The sequence below is a fragment of the Pan troglodytes genome, chromosome X (genome assembly GCF_028858775.2).
Source record: "Pan troglodytes isolate AG18354 chromosome X, NHGRI_mPanTro3-v2.0_pri, whole genome shotgun sequence".
In the NCBI taxonomy this organism is placed as follows: domain Eukaryota; kingdom Metazoa; phylum Chordata; class Mammalia; order Primates; family Hominidae; genus Pan; species Pan troglodytes.
This window is the reverse complement of record NC_072421.2, coordinates 70,624,514-70,640,294: the sequence shown is the minus strand read 5'-3', so window position 1 is coordinate 70,640,294 and position 15,781 is coordinate 70,624,514. Positions and strand designations below refer to the sequence as shown.

General features: G+C 41.4%; 1 protein-coding gene across 3 annotated transcripts in view; it reads right to left on the bottom strand.

Annotated features, from left to right (window-relative positions):
- Positions 1-15,781, bottom strand: part of DMRTC1B (DMRT like family C1B) — a 72,514-nt gene that overhangs the window by 8,583 nt on the left and 48,150 nt on the right. The window lies entirely within an intron of this gene.

Sequence of the window (15,781 nt, the reverse complement as noted above, 5' to 3'; positions counted from 1 at the left end):
CGCTCTTGTTGCCCAGGTTTCAGTGCAATGACGCGATCTCGGCTCACCGCAAACTCCGCCACCTGGGTTCAAGACATTCTCCTGCCTCAGCCTCCCGAGTAGCTGGGATTACAGGCATTCACCACCACGCCCGGTTAATTTTGTATTTTCAGTAGAGACGGGGTTTCTCCGTGTTGGTCAGGCTGGTCTCGAACTCCTGACCTCAGGTGATCCACCCGCCTGGGCCTCCCAAAGTGCTGGGATTACAGGCGTGAGCCACCAGGCTCGGCCGAGTTTGCTTAGCAAACAAGTTCCCTGGTGATGCTAACACTGCTGGTAGGGGACCACATTTTGAGAACGACAGCACAAGAGAGGATAACATAAGGAACCTCCAAATATCCATCTCCCAACTGCAACCATTAACGACTCATGGCCAATCACATTTCATACATATCCTCTCCTCTCCCCCTCCTCCAGATTATTTTCAAGCAAATATCAGAAATCAAAAAAGTACAAAAATCATACGTGGATATCTTAATGTATCTTATTTGATTTGTAAACATTTCAGTCCGTAACTCTAAATATGAGGAATCTATTTTCCTCAACATTTTATTTTGAAAATACACAAAGCTGAGGGGGTAATACAGTGAACAATCTGATGCCTAGATTCACGTTGTCTCATTGCTTTATCTCTCAGTAATTTTTTTTCTTGCCTAACCACGTAGCAGTTCCAAACACTTCACCCAGTTACTTCAGCATGCACCTCCTAAACACTAGAATGTACTCCTATGAAACCGCAGTGCCGTTATCACATTGAAGAAATGTAACAATGAAGGGGTAATATTATCCAAGTTCACATACAGTTCATATTTAAATTTCACCAAATGTCCCAATAATATCCTTTTGAAAGACTTTTTGGGGGATCAACAATCCAGTCAAGCATGGTACACTGCACACAGTTGTCATGTCTCTTTAGTGTCCTCTAATTGCAAACAGTACCCCAAACAATTTTTTAAACCTTCCATGACGATGACATTTTTTCCAGAGCCGAGGCCTGTCGTCTTGTAAAGTGTCCCACAATACGGGCTGGCCTGATATTTGCCTCTTGTTTATATTTATGTTTGACACTTTGGGTACGAATATTAAGAAGGTGATGAGCAGTTCACATTATGTCACATCTGGAGGGTCCTAACGCCGGTTTCTCTAGTTATCGGTGATGCTGTTTGTATTCATCAGTTTTATCACTTAACTAAGGTATTTTTCAGACAGAGTACTACACTGGGAAGGTACTTCTCTCCCTTTGTGATTAATAAGTAGTCTGTCAGGATATTTCGATGACATGCGGATATTCTGCTCTCCAACAGAATTTTACCTCTTGGCCTTAGTATTCATTCAGGGCTCCTGCCTGATTTGATTATTACTTTGTTGGTTAAAAAATGGTGATTTCTCTAATTCTATAATTAATTTCTGCTTTTATGGATGGGCATTTTGATGTAAAAAAGCTCATCTCACCCCCTCCCCCACCTCGTTGTTGTCGGTGTTGCATTTGCTGTGGCAGAGACAGAGCACAAGCTGTTTATTCGTTTTGTTGAAAGAAATGTAAAGAGAATAAACTGGACAATATTAAGAGAAATGTAAGCAAATACATGATGAATTTGATAAGAATTTTCCCTCTAACAGTCTAATCAGATTGACAAAATTCGCTGCCTGAAATTAGAATTAATTGGTCAGCAATAGCAAAAAAGGCAGTTTATGATAATTATTAAGAGGATCTGAGGTTATTAATTTGGCCAACTAAAAAATGGCTCGGATCTTGTAGAATACACACACACAGACACACACACACACACACATTTTTGGTGGAGACCTCGTAAAAAGGTATCGTTATTTCAGTTACATAACGCATAATAGAAAATTATGAGACCATATATAATATTTTACAAAACGCAGAAGGCCTTCACCTAAGTCGCCACTCAAATGTCCATGTAATACAAGACCTTTCTAACAGTATGGAAGAATAATTGATTCAAAGTCTGAAAAATTTCAACTACCTTACTTTTAGCATTACATGAATCATGGGAAATTTTGTCTCCAAGAACTTTCCAATTTGCAAAGACACGCTCGTAGCATGAAAAATTGAACTCATAGTGCAGTTATTTGGGTATCATGTCTACCTCTTAGAAAGGAAATTGAGTTAATTGTGAAAGACATTGCAGAAACTAGTTTCTATGGCGAAAGGCAGGGATCTGGCTGTTAGTTCAAAAATCAAATTTTGTTGTGATTTAAGTCAAGAGTCTGATGTTTCTTTTATTTCTTCTTTCCATTGTATGATTCATATTGAAAACATAAGGGCTTAGCTTCCTAAAGTCAACTATATGAAAAGTTTCATAACTATAGTTATTAAAGTCATTCAGTAAATATGCACAAAGGCAGTGAATCATCATAGGCTTATTTTGTCAGTCTTCGTTGAGTTTTGTATGTTTTGTTGGTCTTCTTAAAGACCTCGGTTTTTATTTATTGATTTTCTCTATTATTTTTCAGGTTTCCATTTCATTGATTATTTTACCTATCTTTCACATTTCCTTCCTTCTGCTTCTTTTGCTCCTCTTTTTCTAGTTTAGTGTAGTGACATCATAGATTACTGCTTTGATAATTTTCCATTTGTCTAATGGAAGCACTTAATGGCATAAATTTTCCTTTCAACAATGCTTTAGCTTTGCACCACAGATGTTGACATGTTTTACAATCATTTCCATTCAGTTCAATTCACTTTCTGAAGTCCTGGAAGATTCAGTCTTCAGTATTCTTTTTATTTAAATTGGCCAATAAAAATTGTATATATTTGTGGTGTACAACATGATGTTTTGATAATAAGTATACACTGTGAAATGGCTAAATCAAGGTAATTATCATATGCATTACCTCACATACTTACCATTTTTTGTGTGTGGCGAGAACACCTAAAAACTACTCTCAGCAAATTTCAAGTATACAGCATATTGTTATTAACTATAGTCACCACGGTGTAGAATAGATCTTTTGAAATTATTCCTCCTGTCTAGCTGAAAGTTTGTACCCTTTGGTCAACATCTCCCCCACTCCCCCAAACTCCAGCCTCTGGTAACCACCATTCCACTCGCTACCTCTAAAAGATCGACTTTTTCACCTTCCACACATGGAAATGCCATGTGTTGTTGGAAACGCCATGATTTCCTTCTTTTACATGGCAGAACAGTATTCCATTGTGTATATAGACCACACTTTTCTTTATTCGTTAATCCGCTGATGAACACTTAGGTTCATTGTAAATCTTGGCTATTGTGAATAGTGATGCAGTGAAGATGGGAGTGCAGATATCTCTCTGACATGCTGATTTCATAGCTTTTGAATATAGTCCCAGAAGTGGGGAGGCTAGGTCATATGGTAGTTCTATTTTAACTTTATGAGGAACCTTCACACTGTTTTCCATAATGGCTCTCCTAGTTTACATCTGGAAGATTTTCTCTTTAGCCCATGGATTGAGTGGCATCCTTAACACTGAGTGGTGGTGAAACTCCTGACATCATCCCAGCAGGGACAAAGAGGGGTGTCTCCTTATGGCCTGGTGGGAGTATATGTTGGAGATCTCCACATAATCCTGGTGATATGATAGCGCAAAGGGGCCCTCGTCTCTGCCCATGGAAATGAATGTGGAAGTCTACGCTCCCCACTAGATCTTTGCTGGCATGAGTGGGGAAGGGGCCACAGAGTTTTCTGAGGTGTTCGACTGGAGTAGAGCAGTTATTGTGAAAAATATTTTCTGTCTTGTTTGGCTGCCTCTTTTCTGATCCTTAGGCTAGGAAGAACAGGCTTTTGTAGGTTTATTTCTTTGTTTCTTCACTTGTTTTGTTTAGTTTTGTTTCGTTTTGCCTGTGCATTTTGGCATTCCCTAGTAGCTGGTTTCTTCAGCTCCAAGTTTGGGATATATCAGGCAAAAACAAAACCCAAGGAACTCACCACCATGTCGTTCTGAGGTCCCCAGTTGGTCTACTTTCTTCTCTCCACTTCCAGCCTTATGTTTGTTTTATATATAGTGTCTAGAATTTTAAGTTGTACTTAGTGGGAAGAATAGGGAAATGTACAACTACACCATCTTTCCATCTTTCCAGAAGCAGCGGTCTCTATAAATTTATTTTATTTAAAAAAGCAAATAATAATTATATATATTTTTGGGGTACAATACGATGTTTTGGTATATGTATACAATGCGGAATGATTAAACTAAGCTAATTAGCATATCCATCTCCTCACCTACCTATCATTCTTTTGTGGCGAGAACATTTACAATCTACTCTTTTAGCAGTTTCAAAATACGTAATACATTATTTTTAACTAGAAATGCTGTGCAACAGATCACTAAAGCTTCTTGCTCCTGTCTAACTGGAACTTTGTACTCTTTGACCAACATCTTCCCTTGCCATATCCCCCCCAAGCCCCGTCACCCCCAGCCTCTGGCAACCATCATTCTACTCTCTGCTTCTATTAGATCAACTTTTTAAGATTCCACATGAGTGAGATCATGTGGTATTTGTCTTCCTTTTTCTTCTTTTATTTTTTAGTTGACACATAGTAGTTGTGCATATTTACGAGGTACAGAGTGATATTTTGATACATCCATTCTATGTGTAATGACTATACCAGAGTAATTAGGGTATCCATCACCTCAAACATTTATCATTCCTTTGTGCTGGAAACATTCAAAATCCCCTCTTCCAGCTTTTTCTTAACGTATACTATACGATACTGTTAACTATATTCAACCTACAGTGCTATAGAACACTAGAACTTATTCCTCCTATCGATCTGTAATATTGTATCCATTAGCCAACCTCTCTCTATCCTCCCCTCCCCTCTATACTTCCCAGCCTCTAGTAACCACAATTCTACTCTCTACTTCTATGAGCCCAGTTTCCTTCAGCTTCCACATATGAGTGAGAACGTGTGGTATTTGTGTCTTTCTGTGCCTACCTTGTGTCACTTAACATAAAATCCTCCAGGTTCATTCATGTTGCCTCGAATGACAGGACTTCATTCTTTCTGGTAGCCGAATAATGTTCTATTGTGCATAGATACCACATTTTCTTTATCCATTCATGTCGACGGACACTTAGGTTGATTCCGTATCTTAGCTATTGTGAATAGTGCTGCAAGAAACATGGGGAAGCAAATCTTTCTTTGATATACCGACTTCCTTTCTTTTGGATAAATACTCAGTTGAGGGACTGTTGGATCATATGGTAGCTCTGTTTTTAGTTTTTTGAGAAACCTCCGTACTGTTTTCCATGATGTCTGCACTAATTTACACTCAGACCAACAATGTGTAAGAACTCCCCTTTCTTCACATCCTCGCCAAAACTTATCTTTTTGTCCTTTTCATAATGGCCATTCTAACTGGGGTGAGAGGATATCTCATGGTAGTTTGGACTTGCATTTCCCTGATGATTAGTGAGGTTGAGCAATTTTCCATAAACTTCTTGGCGACTTGTATGTCTTCTTTTGAGAAATGTCTATTCCGATCCTTCGCTCATTTTTAATAGTGTTATTTGGGGGACTTTTGCTGTTGAGTTCTTTGAACGTCTAGTGTATTCTGGATATCAGTCTCTTATCGGACGATTAGTTTGTAAGTATTTTCTCCCATTCTACAGGTTGTCTCCTCACTCTATTGATTGTTTCCTTTGCTGTACAGAAGCTTTTTAGTTTTATATGGTCCCATTTGCGTATTTTTGCTTTTGCTGCCTGTGCTTTTGTAGTCTTACCCATAAAATATTTGCCCTACTAGAACAATGCCCTGAAGCTTTTCTCCTTTGTTATTTTTATAGTTTCAAGTCTTCCATTTAAGCCTTTAAGTTTCTATAACAATATCACGGTGTCTTGGTTACTATAGCCTTATAGTATATTTTGAAGTCAGGCAGAGTGATGCCTCCAGCTTTGTTTGTTTGCTTCCCCCAACCCCTCAGGATTTCTTTGTTTATTTGAGGTCTCTTGGGGTCCCATATGAATTTTAGGATTTTTTTTATATTTCCGTAAAAAATATCGTTGGTATTTTGGGTGGGATTGCATTGAATCTGTAGATTGTCTTGGGTAATATGGTCATTTAAGCAATTTTCATTCTTCTAATCCATAAGCATGGAATGCCTTGCCACTATTTTGTGTGCTCTTCAATTTTTTTTATCAGTGTCTTGAAGTTTTCATTGTGGAGATCTATCACATCCTTGGTCACATTTATTCCTAGATACTTTATTTTTTTTGTAGCTATTGTAAATGGGGTTGCCCTTTTTTTTTTTTTTTTAAATTTTACTTTAAGTTCAGAGATACATGTGCCGAACGTGCAGGTTTGTTACATAAGTATACATGTGCCATGGTGGTTTGCTGCACCTATCAACCCGTCATCTAGGTTTTAAGCCCCGCATGCATTAGGTATTTGTCCTAATGCCCTCCTTCCCCTTGCCCCCCACCCCCCACAGGCCCCAGTGTGTGATGTTCCCCTCCCTGCGTCCATGTGTTCTCATTGTTCAGCTCCCACCTATGAGTGAGAACATGCGGCGTTTGGTTTCCTGTTCCTGTGTTAGTTTGCTGAGAATGATGGCTTCCAGCTTCATCCATGTCCCCGCAAAGGACATGAACTCATTCTTTCTTATGGCTGCAGGGGTTACTCTCTTGATTTCCTTTTCTGCTAGTTCATTATTGGTGCATAGAAGCACTACTGATTTTCGTACGTAGATTTTGTATCCTGCAACTCTATTGAATTTGTTTATCAGTTCTAAGAGTTTTCGGGGAGTCTTTAGGTTTTTCCATCTATCCGATCATGTCATCTGTGAAGGGGTGCAATTTGACGTCCTTTCTTTCCATTTGGATGTCATTTATTTCCTTCTGGTGCCTAATTGCTCTGGTAGGACGTTCAGTACTATGTTAAATAAGAGTGGTGAGAGTGGGCCTCCTTCTCTTGTTCCTGTTCTTAGAGAAAAGGCTTTCAGCTTTTCTCCATTCAGTATGATGTGGGTTAGTTATATATACAGCCTTTTATTATGTTGAGGTATATTCCATTTGTACCTAATTTGTTGAGAGCTTTTATCATGAAGTGACGCTGCATTTTGTCCAACACTTTTTCTGCATCTACTGAGCTGATCATATCATTTTCAATCTTTGTTCTGTTGATGAGACAGATTATTGATTTGTGTGTGTTGAACCATCCTTGCATTTCTGGGATAGATCCCAATTGATCGTGGTGTATTATCTTTTTGATGTGCTGTTGGATTCAGTTTGTTAGTATTTTGTTGAAGATTTTTGCACCTGTGTTCATCAGGGACACTGGACGGCAGCTTTCTCTTTTTCATTGTGTCTTTGTCTGGTCTGGGCATCAGGGTAATGCTGGCCTTATAGAATGAATTAGGAAGAATTTCCTCCTCTTCCCCCACCCCCTCCCCCTCCCCCTCCCCTCCTGCCCTCCCCAACCCCCACCGCCACAGAAATAGCCAGGCAGGCAGTCTTGGGAAGGAGGGGCAAACATGGGGGCATGTGGTTCGGATGCACCTTGGTCCCAGGGCAATGGCAGCGGGGCCTGTGTTGGGCACATGAGCACGCCTGGACTCCGCTATCTCCCGGCCCAGCAGACAGTAGGAGCTGCAGCTGCTTAGGGCAGGACACGGAGCCTTGGGGGTGGGCACTAGAGCCATGTTTTGCTGCAGCTGCCCAGCACACTGAAGCCTTTTGGGCTCCACACAGGTTCAAGCAGTGCCTCTGCATCTTCTCCCTGTAGCTCTGCCTGCCAGCCCAAAGGGAACTCCTGTGTCTAGGATCTCAGAGGTCCACAGCAGGAATGTGGTGCCTTAGGGTTCCTTCACTCACCACTTCCTCGGGTCCAGTCTGTGTCCAGGGGCGAGTCGTGGCACCCAGCAATACCAAACAGGCAGTCCTGCTTCCTCCCTCTTCCACCACAGTGTCTTCCATTGCTCCTTTATTGAATTCCCATGTTTTCTCTCAAAAGATGTGTTTGAAGTGTGCAGATTTACTTAATATTTTGCTTCCTCTCTGGGGAAGAGGCACATCCCAGCTGCATTTGGTCAACCATCTTTATTCCCAATCAAAATAAGCAATTCTGTCTGATAAAGCCATTGAAAAAATGCAAGAGAACACTAAGAAAAAAAAAAAGCACGTATGTTGAATAGATTTTTTTAATGGTATTTGAAAGACTCCCACATATATCAAGAATATTTAAGGAACTCTATCATATGCAAACTGCCAGACTTTGGATTGAAAAAATAATAATTCAGAAAATTTTCAGTCTTTAATTCTGGATTTTTCCCCAGTTCCTAAGGTATGTCCACCTCCACTGAGTTAATATTCAGAAAGGTATATTTCATCTTTAATAACCAAAAATGAGTACTCCTGTGAAAGCTGTTAAAATGACAATCAGGAAATTCAGTAAATGTGGCAAATTGGCCATTATGTAAGTGCATTAATTTGAGGAGAATTGATTGTGTTGTCACCTAGCATCACTAAGCATATCAGGGAGAGTCACGAACATGGAGGATCTCTCTCCCTGGCCACTTTACGTCCATGGAAACACAGGGGAAAAGCAGCTCACTGTTGGTCAGGTGAGGCAACTGGATTCCAAATCTCTTAATTTGGGTCACTAAAACAGACTGGGTGTTTATGGCATTAAGAGGTTGCTCACAGGTAGAGCTGGCAAAATGGCCAAATAGGAACAGCTCCGGTCTGCAGCTCCCAGTGAGATCGACGCAGAAGGCGGGCGATTTCTGCATTTCTAACTGAAGTATCCAGTTCATCTCGTTGGTACTGGATGGACAGTGGGTGCAGCCCACGGAGGGCAAGCCAGAGCAGGGTGGGGTGTCGCCTCACCCAGGAAGCACAAGGGGTCAGGGGATTTCCCTTTCCTAGCCAAGGGAAGCTGTGATAGACTGTACCGGGAGGAACAGTACATTCCAGCCCAGATACTGCACTTTTCGCATGGTCTTCACAACCGGCAGACCAGGAGATTCTCTCCAGCGCCTGGCTCAGCGGGTCCCACCCCCACGGAGCCCCGCAAGCTAAGATCCACTGGCTTGAAATTCTCGCTGCTAGCACAGCAGTCTGAGGTCGACCTGGGATGCTCGAGCTTGGTGGGGGGAGGAGCATCCGCCACTGCCGAGGCTTGAGTAGGCGGTTTTACCCTCACTGTGTAAACAAAGCCTCTGGGAAGTTTGAACTGGGCGGAGTCCACCGCAGCTCAGCAAGGATGACTGCCTCTCTAGATTCCTCCTCTCTAAGCAGGGCATCTCTGAAAAAAAGGCAGCATCCCCAGGCAGGGACTTCTAGATAAAACCCCCATCTCCCTGGGACAGAGCACCTGGGGGAAGGGGCAGCTGTGGGCACAGCTTCAGCAGACTTAAACGTCCCTGCCTGACAGCTTTGAAGAGAGCAGCAGTTCTTCCAGCACAGTGTTCAGGCTGTGATAAGGGAAGGACTGCCTCCTCAAGTGGGTCCCTGACCCCCATGTATCCTGACTGGGAGACACCTCCCAGTAGGGTCCAACAGACACCTCATACAGGAGAGCTCTGGCTGGCATGTGGGGGGTGCCCCTCTGGGACGAAGCTTCCAGAGGAACGACCAGGCAGCAATCTTTGCTGTTCTGCAGCTTCCGTTGGTGATACCCAGGCAAACAGGGTCTGTAGTGGACCTCCAGCAAACTCCAGCAGACCTGCAGCAGAGAGGCCTGACTGTTAGAAGGAAAACTAACAAACAGAAAGGAACGGTATCAACATCAACAAAAAGGACGTCCACTCAGAGACCCCATCCGAAGGTCACCAACATCAAAGACCAAAGGTAGATAAATCCACGAAGATGTGGAGAAACCAGCGCAAAAAGGCTGAAAGTTCCAAAAACCAGAACACCTCTTCTCCTCCAAAGGATCACAACTCCTCACCATCAAGGGAACAAAACTGGACGGAGAATGAGTTTGACTAATTGACCGAAGTAGGCTTCAGAAGGTGGGTAATAACAAACTCCTCCAAGCTAAAGGAGCACGTTCTAACCCAACGCAAGGAAGCTAAGGACCTTGAAAAAGGGTTCGATGAATTGCTAACTAGGATAACCAGTTTAGAGAAGAACATGGATGACCTGATGGAGCTGAAAAAAACAGCACGAGAACTTTGTGAAGCATACACAAGTATCAATAGCCGAATCAATCAAGTGGAAGAAAGGATATCAGAGATTGAAGATCAACTCAATGAAATAAAGCGAGAAGACAAGATTAGAGAAAAAAGAGTGAAAAGAAATGAACAAAGTCTCCAAGAAATATGGGACTATGTGAAAAGACCAAACCTACGTTTGATTGATGTACCTGAAGGTGACGGGGAGAATGGAACCAAGTTGGAAAACACTCTTCAGGATATTATCCAAGAGAACTTCCCCAACCTAGCAAGACAGGCCAACATTCAAATTCGGGAAATACAGAGAACACCACAAAGATATTCCTCAAGAAGAGCAAACCCAAGACACATAATCGTCAGATTCACCAAGGTTGAAATGAAGGAAAAAAATGTTAAGCACAGCCAGAGAGAAAGGTCGAGTTACCCACAAAGGGAATCCCATCAGACTAACAGCGGATCTCTCTGAAGAAATCCTACAAGCCAGAAGAGAGTGGGGCTCAATATTCAACATTCTTACAGAAAAGGATTTTCAACCCAGAATTTCATATCCAGCCAAACTAAGCTTCATAAGTGAAGGAGAAACAAAATCCTTTACAGACAAGCAAATGCTGAGAGATTTGGTCACCACCAGGCCTGCCTTACAAGAGCTCCTGAGGGAAGCACTCAACACGGAAAGGAACAACCGGTATCAGCCACTGCAAAAACATGCCAAATTGTAAAGACCATCGATGCTATGAAGAAACTGCATCAAGTAACAGGCAAAATAACCAGCTAGCATCATATTGACAGGAACAAATTCACACATAACAACATTAACCTTAAATGTAAACGGGCTAAGTGCCCCACTTAAAAGACACAGACTGGCAAATTGGATAAAGAGTCAGGACCCATCGGTGTGCTGTATTCAGGAGACCCATCTCACGGGCAAAGACACACATAGGCTCAAAACAAAGGGATGGAGGAAGATTTACCAAGCAAATGGAAAGCAAAGAAAAGCAGGGGTTGCAATCCTAGTCTCTGATGAAGCAGACTTTAAATCAACGAGGATCAAAAGAGACAAAGAAGGGCATTACATAATGGTAAAGGGATCAATGCAATAGGAAGAGCTAACTATCCTAAATGCATATGCACCCAATACCGGAGCACCCAGCCTCATAAGGCAAGTCCTTAGAGACCTACAAAGAGACTTAGACTCGCACACAATAATAGTGGGTGAAGCAGACCTAACAGACATCTACAGAACTCTCCACCCCAAGTCAACGGAATATACATTCCTCTCAGCACCCCATCGCACTTATTCTAAAACTGACCACACAACTGGAAGTAAAACACTCCTCAGCAAATGCAAAAGAAAAAATGGAAATAATAACAAACTGTCTCTCAGATCGCAGTGCAATGAAATTGAACTCAGAATTAAGAAACTCACTCAAAACCGCACAACTACATGGAAACTGAACAACCTGTTCCCGAATGACTACTGGCTAAATAACGAAATGAAGGCAGAAATAAAGATGTTCTTTGAAACCAATGAGAACAAAGACACAATGTACCAGAATCTCTGGGACACATTTAAAGCAGTGTGTAGAGGGAAATTCATAGCACTAAATGCCCACAAGAGAAAGCAGGAAAGATCTAAAATTGACACCCTAACATCACAATTGAAAGAACTACAGAAGCAAGAGCAAACACTTTCAAAAGCTAGCAGAAGGCAAGAAATAACTAAGATCAGAGCAGAACTGAAGGAGAGAGAGACACAAAAAACCCTTCAAAAAATCAATGAATCCAGGAGCTGGTTTTTTGAAAAGATCAACAAAATAGGTAGACCGCTAGCCAGACTAATAAAGAAGAAAAGAGAGAAGAATCAAATAGACGCAATAAAAAATGATAAAGGGGACGTCACCACCGATCCCACAGAAATACAAACTACCACCAGAGAATACTATAGACACCTCTATGCAAATAAACTAGAAAATCTCGAAGAAATCGATAAATTCCTGGACACATACACCCTCCCAAGACTAAATCAGGAAGAAGTCAAATCCCTGAATAGACCAATAACAAGTTCTGAAATTGAGGCAGTAATTAATAGCCTACCAACCAAAACATGTCCAGGACCAGACGGATTCACAGCCGAATTCTACCAGAGGTAAAAAGAGGAGCTGGTACCATTCCTTCTGAAACGAATCCAAACAATAGAAAAAGAGGGAAACCTCCTGAACTCATTTTATGAGGCCAGCATCATCCTGATACCAAAACCTGGCAGAGACACAACAGAAAAAGGAAATTTCAGGCCAATATCCCTGACGAAAATCGATGCAAAAATCCTCAACAAAATACTGGCTAAACCGAATACAGCAGCACATCAAAAAGCTTATCCATCACGATCAAGTCGGCTCCATCCCTGGGATGGAAGGCTGCTTCAACATACACAAATCAATAAACGTAATCCGTCACATAAGCAGAACCAATGACAAAAACCACATGATTATCTCAACAGATGCAGAAAAGGTCTCCAACAAAATTCAACAGCCCTTCATGCTAAAAACTCTGAATAAACTAGGTATTCATGGAACGTATCTCAAAATAATAAGAGTTATTTATGAGAAACCCACAGCCAATATCATACTGAATGGGCAAAAACTGGAAGCATTCCCTTTGAAAACTGGCACAAGACAAGGATGCCCTCTCTCACCACTCCTATTCAACATAGTATTGGAAGATCTGGCCAGGGAAATCAGGCAAGAGAAAGAAATAAAGGGTATTCAATTAGGAAAAGAGGAAGTCAAATTGTCTCTGCTTGCAGATGACATGACTGTATATTTAGAAAACCCCATCGTCTCAGCCCAAAATCTCCTTCAGCTGATAAGCAACTTCAGCAAAATCTCAGGATACGAAATCAATGTCAAAAAATCACAAGCATTCCTACACACCCGTAACAGACAAACAGAGAGCCAAATCATGAGTGAACTCCCATTCACAATTGCTACTAAGAGAATAAAATACCTAGGAATACAACTGACAAGGGATACGAAGGACCTCTTCAAGGAGAACTACAAACCACTGCTCAAGGCAATAAAAGAGGACACAAACACATGGAAGAACATTTCATGTTCATGGATAGGAAGAATCAATATTGTGAAAATGGCCATACTGCCCAAAGTAATTTATAGATTCAATGCTATCCCCATTGACTTTCTTCACAGAATTGGAAAAAACTACTTTAAAGCTCATGTGGAACCAAAAAAGAGGCCACATAGCCAAGACAATCCTAAGCCAAAAGAACAAAGCTGGAGGCATCAGGCTGCCTGACTTCAAACTACATTACAAGGCTACAGTAACCAAAACAGCGTGGTACTGGTAGCAAAACAGATATATAGAACAATGGAACAGAACAGAGGCCTCCAAAATAACACCACACATCTACAACCATCTGATCTCTGACAACCTTGACAAAAACAAGCAATGGAGAAAAGATTCCCTATTTAATAAATGGTGTTGGGAAAATTGGCTAGCCATATGCAGAAAGCTGAAACTGGATCCCTTCCTTACACCTTATACAAAAATTAACTCAAGATGGATTAAAAAGTTAAACATAAGACCTAAAACCATAAAAATCCTAGAAGAAAACCTAGGCAGTACCATTCAGGACATAGGCATGGGCAAAGATCTCACGACTAAAACAGCAAAAGCAATGGCAACAAAAGCCAAAATTGACAAATGGGATCTAATTAAACGAAAGAGCTTCTGCACAGCAAAAGGAACTATCATCAGAGGGAACAGGCAACCTACAGAATGGGAGAAAATTTTTGCACTCTATCCATCTGACAAAGGGCTAATATCCAGGATCTACAAATAAGTTAAACAAATTTACAAGGAAAAAAACAAACTTCCCCATCAAAAAGTGGGCAAAGGATATGAACAGACACTTCTCAAAAGAAAACATTTATGCAGCCAACAAACATATGAAAAAAATGCTCATCATCACTGATCATTAGAGAAATGCAAATCAAAACCACAGTGAGATACCATCTGACACCAGTTAGAACGGCAGTCATTAAAAAGTCAGGAAACATCAGATGCTGGAGAGGATGTGGAGAAACAGGAACGCTTTTACACTGTTGGTGGGAGTGTGAATTAGTTCAAACGGAAGAAAGTGTGGTGATTCCTCAAGGATTTAGAACTAGAAATACCATTTGGCCCAGCAATGCCATTACTGGGTGTACACCCGAAGGATTATAAGTCATTCCACTATAAAGACACATGTACACGTATGTTTATTGCGGCACTGTTCACAATAGCAAAGACTTGGAACCAACCCAAATGCCCATCAATGATAGACTGGATAAAGAAAATGTGGCACACGTACACCGTGGAATACTATGCAGCCGTAAAAAAGGGTGAGTTAATGTCCTTTGCAGGGACATGGATGAAGCTGGAAGCCATCATTCTCAGCAAACCAACACAAGAGCAGAGAATCAAACACCACATGTTCTCACTGATAAGTGGGAGTTGAACAATGAGAACACATGGACACAGGGAGGGGAACATAACACACCGGGTCCTGTCCGGGGGTGGGGGGCTGGGGGAGGGATAGCATTAGGAGAAATACCTAATGTAGATGACGGGTTGATGGGTGCATAAAACCACCATGGCACATGTATACCTGTGTAACAAACCTGCACGTTCTGTACATGTACCCCAGAACTTAAAGTATAATAAAAATAAAAATAAAAATAAAAAAAGACGTTGCTCAATAGTAACTAAACCTAATATTTTTTGAAGCATTAGCTGGCTGCCGGATAGTGCACCACACGCTTTACACGTATTGTCATCTTTAATTCCTACAATCCCTTTAGTCTTATCCTCAGTTTTGCAAGTTAGGAATCTGAGGTTGAGGGAAGCTAAGTCATTTATCCATGGTCACGGGAAAGAAAGTGGCAGAGCCTGGATTCAGAGTAAAATTTGTCTGACTCTTAAACATTATACTGTCATTTGAAGGCTCTTGGCAACTTTACAGACATATTTATCCAAGGCACCAGAATACTTTGAGAAGTCACGCCCTCAACAAACAGGTTGTGAGTAAGTTAGCAGCTTCAGTTCAAAGGGTTTCAGAGACAGGTTATTCTATGTAAACTCAAGTCTTAGGTTACTAACGGGATCCTTGATCAATGGCCATGTGATATTTGTTGATATGCAGAGGTTGATTCAAAAGGAGAGGGATGGAGTTATGTTTCCACGCTGTGGTGTAAAGAGCAGTCTCTTGGGTCCCTGCTGCTTTCTACCTAAAGGCCTATGAATAACTGCCCAGGTGGTGGGCTGCATCGATATAAATCAAGCCATTTCAGTGGGAAATCCTAGATTGGTGCTAAGGAGTTATTCAAAACCAAGCCCAGTTGTTGAAATAAATTTCAGTTTCTAGCTCTTCATATGGGAGATCGCTGCAACACCTCATCTGCACTCTTACTCCCTGAGGCTCCCAGCCACTTCTGAAGTGGCTAGGAATAAAACCTGTTGTGACAAGAGATACTAGCCAGGCTGCTGCCAAATATGCAGGTAAAAGCCTGGTTATATTTAAGACACGGTGGCCAAAAACAGCCCACATCCTTGATCCTCCA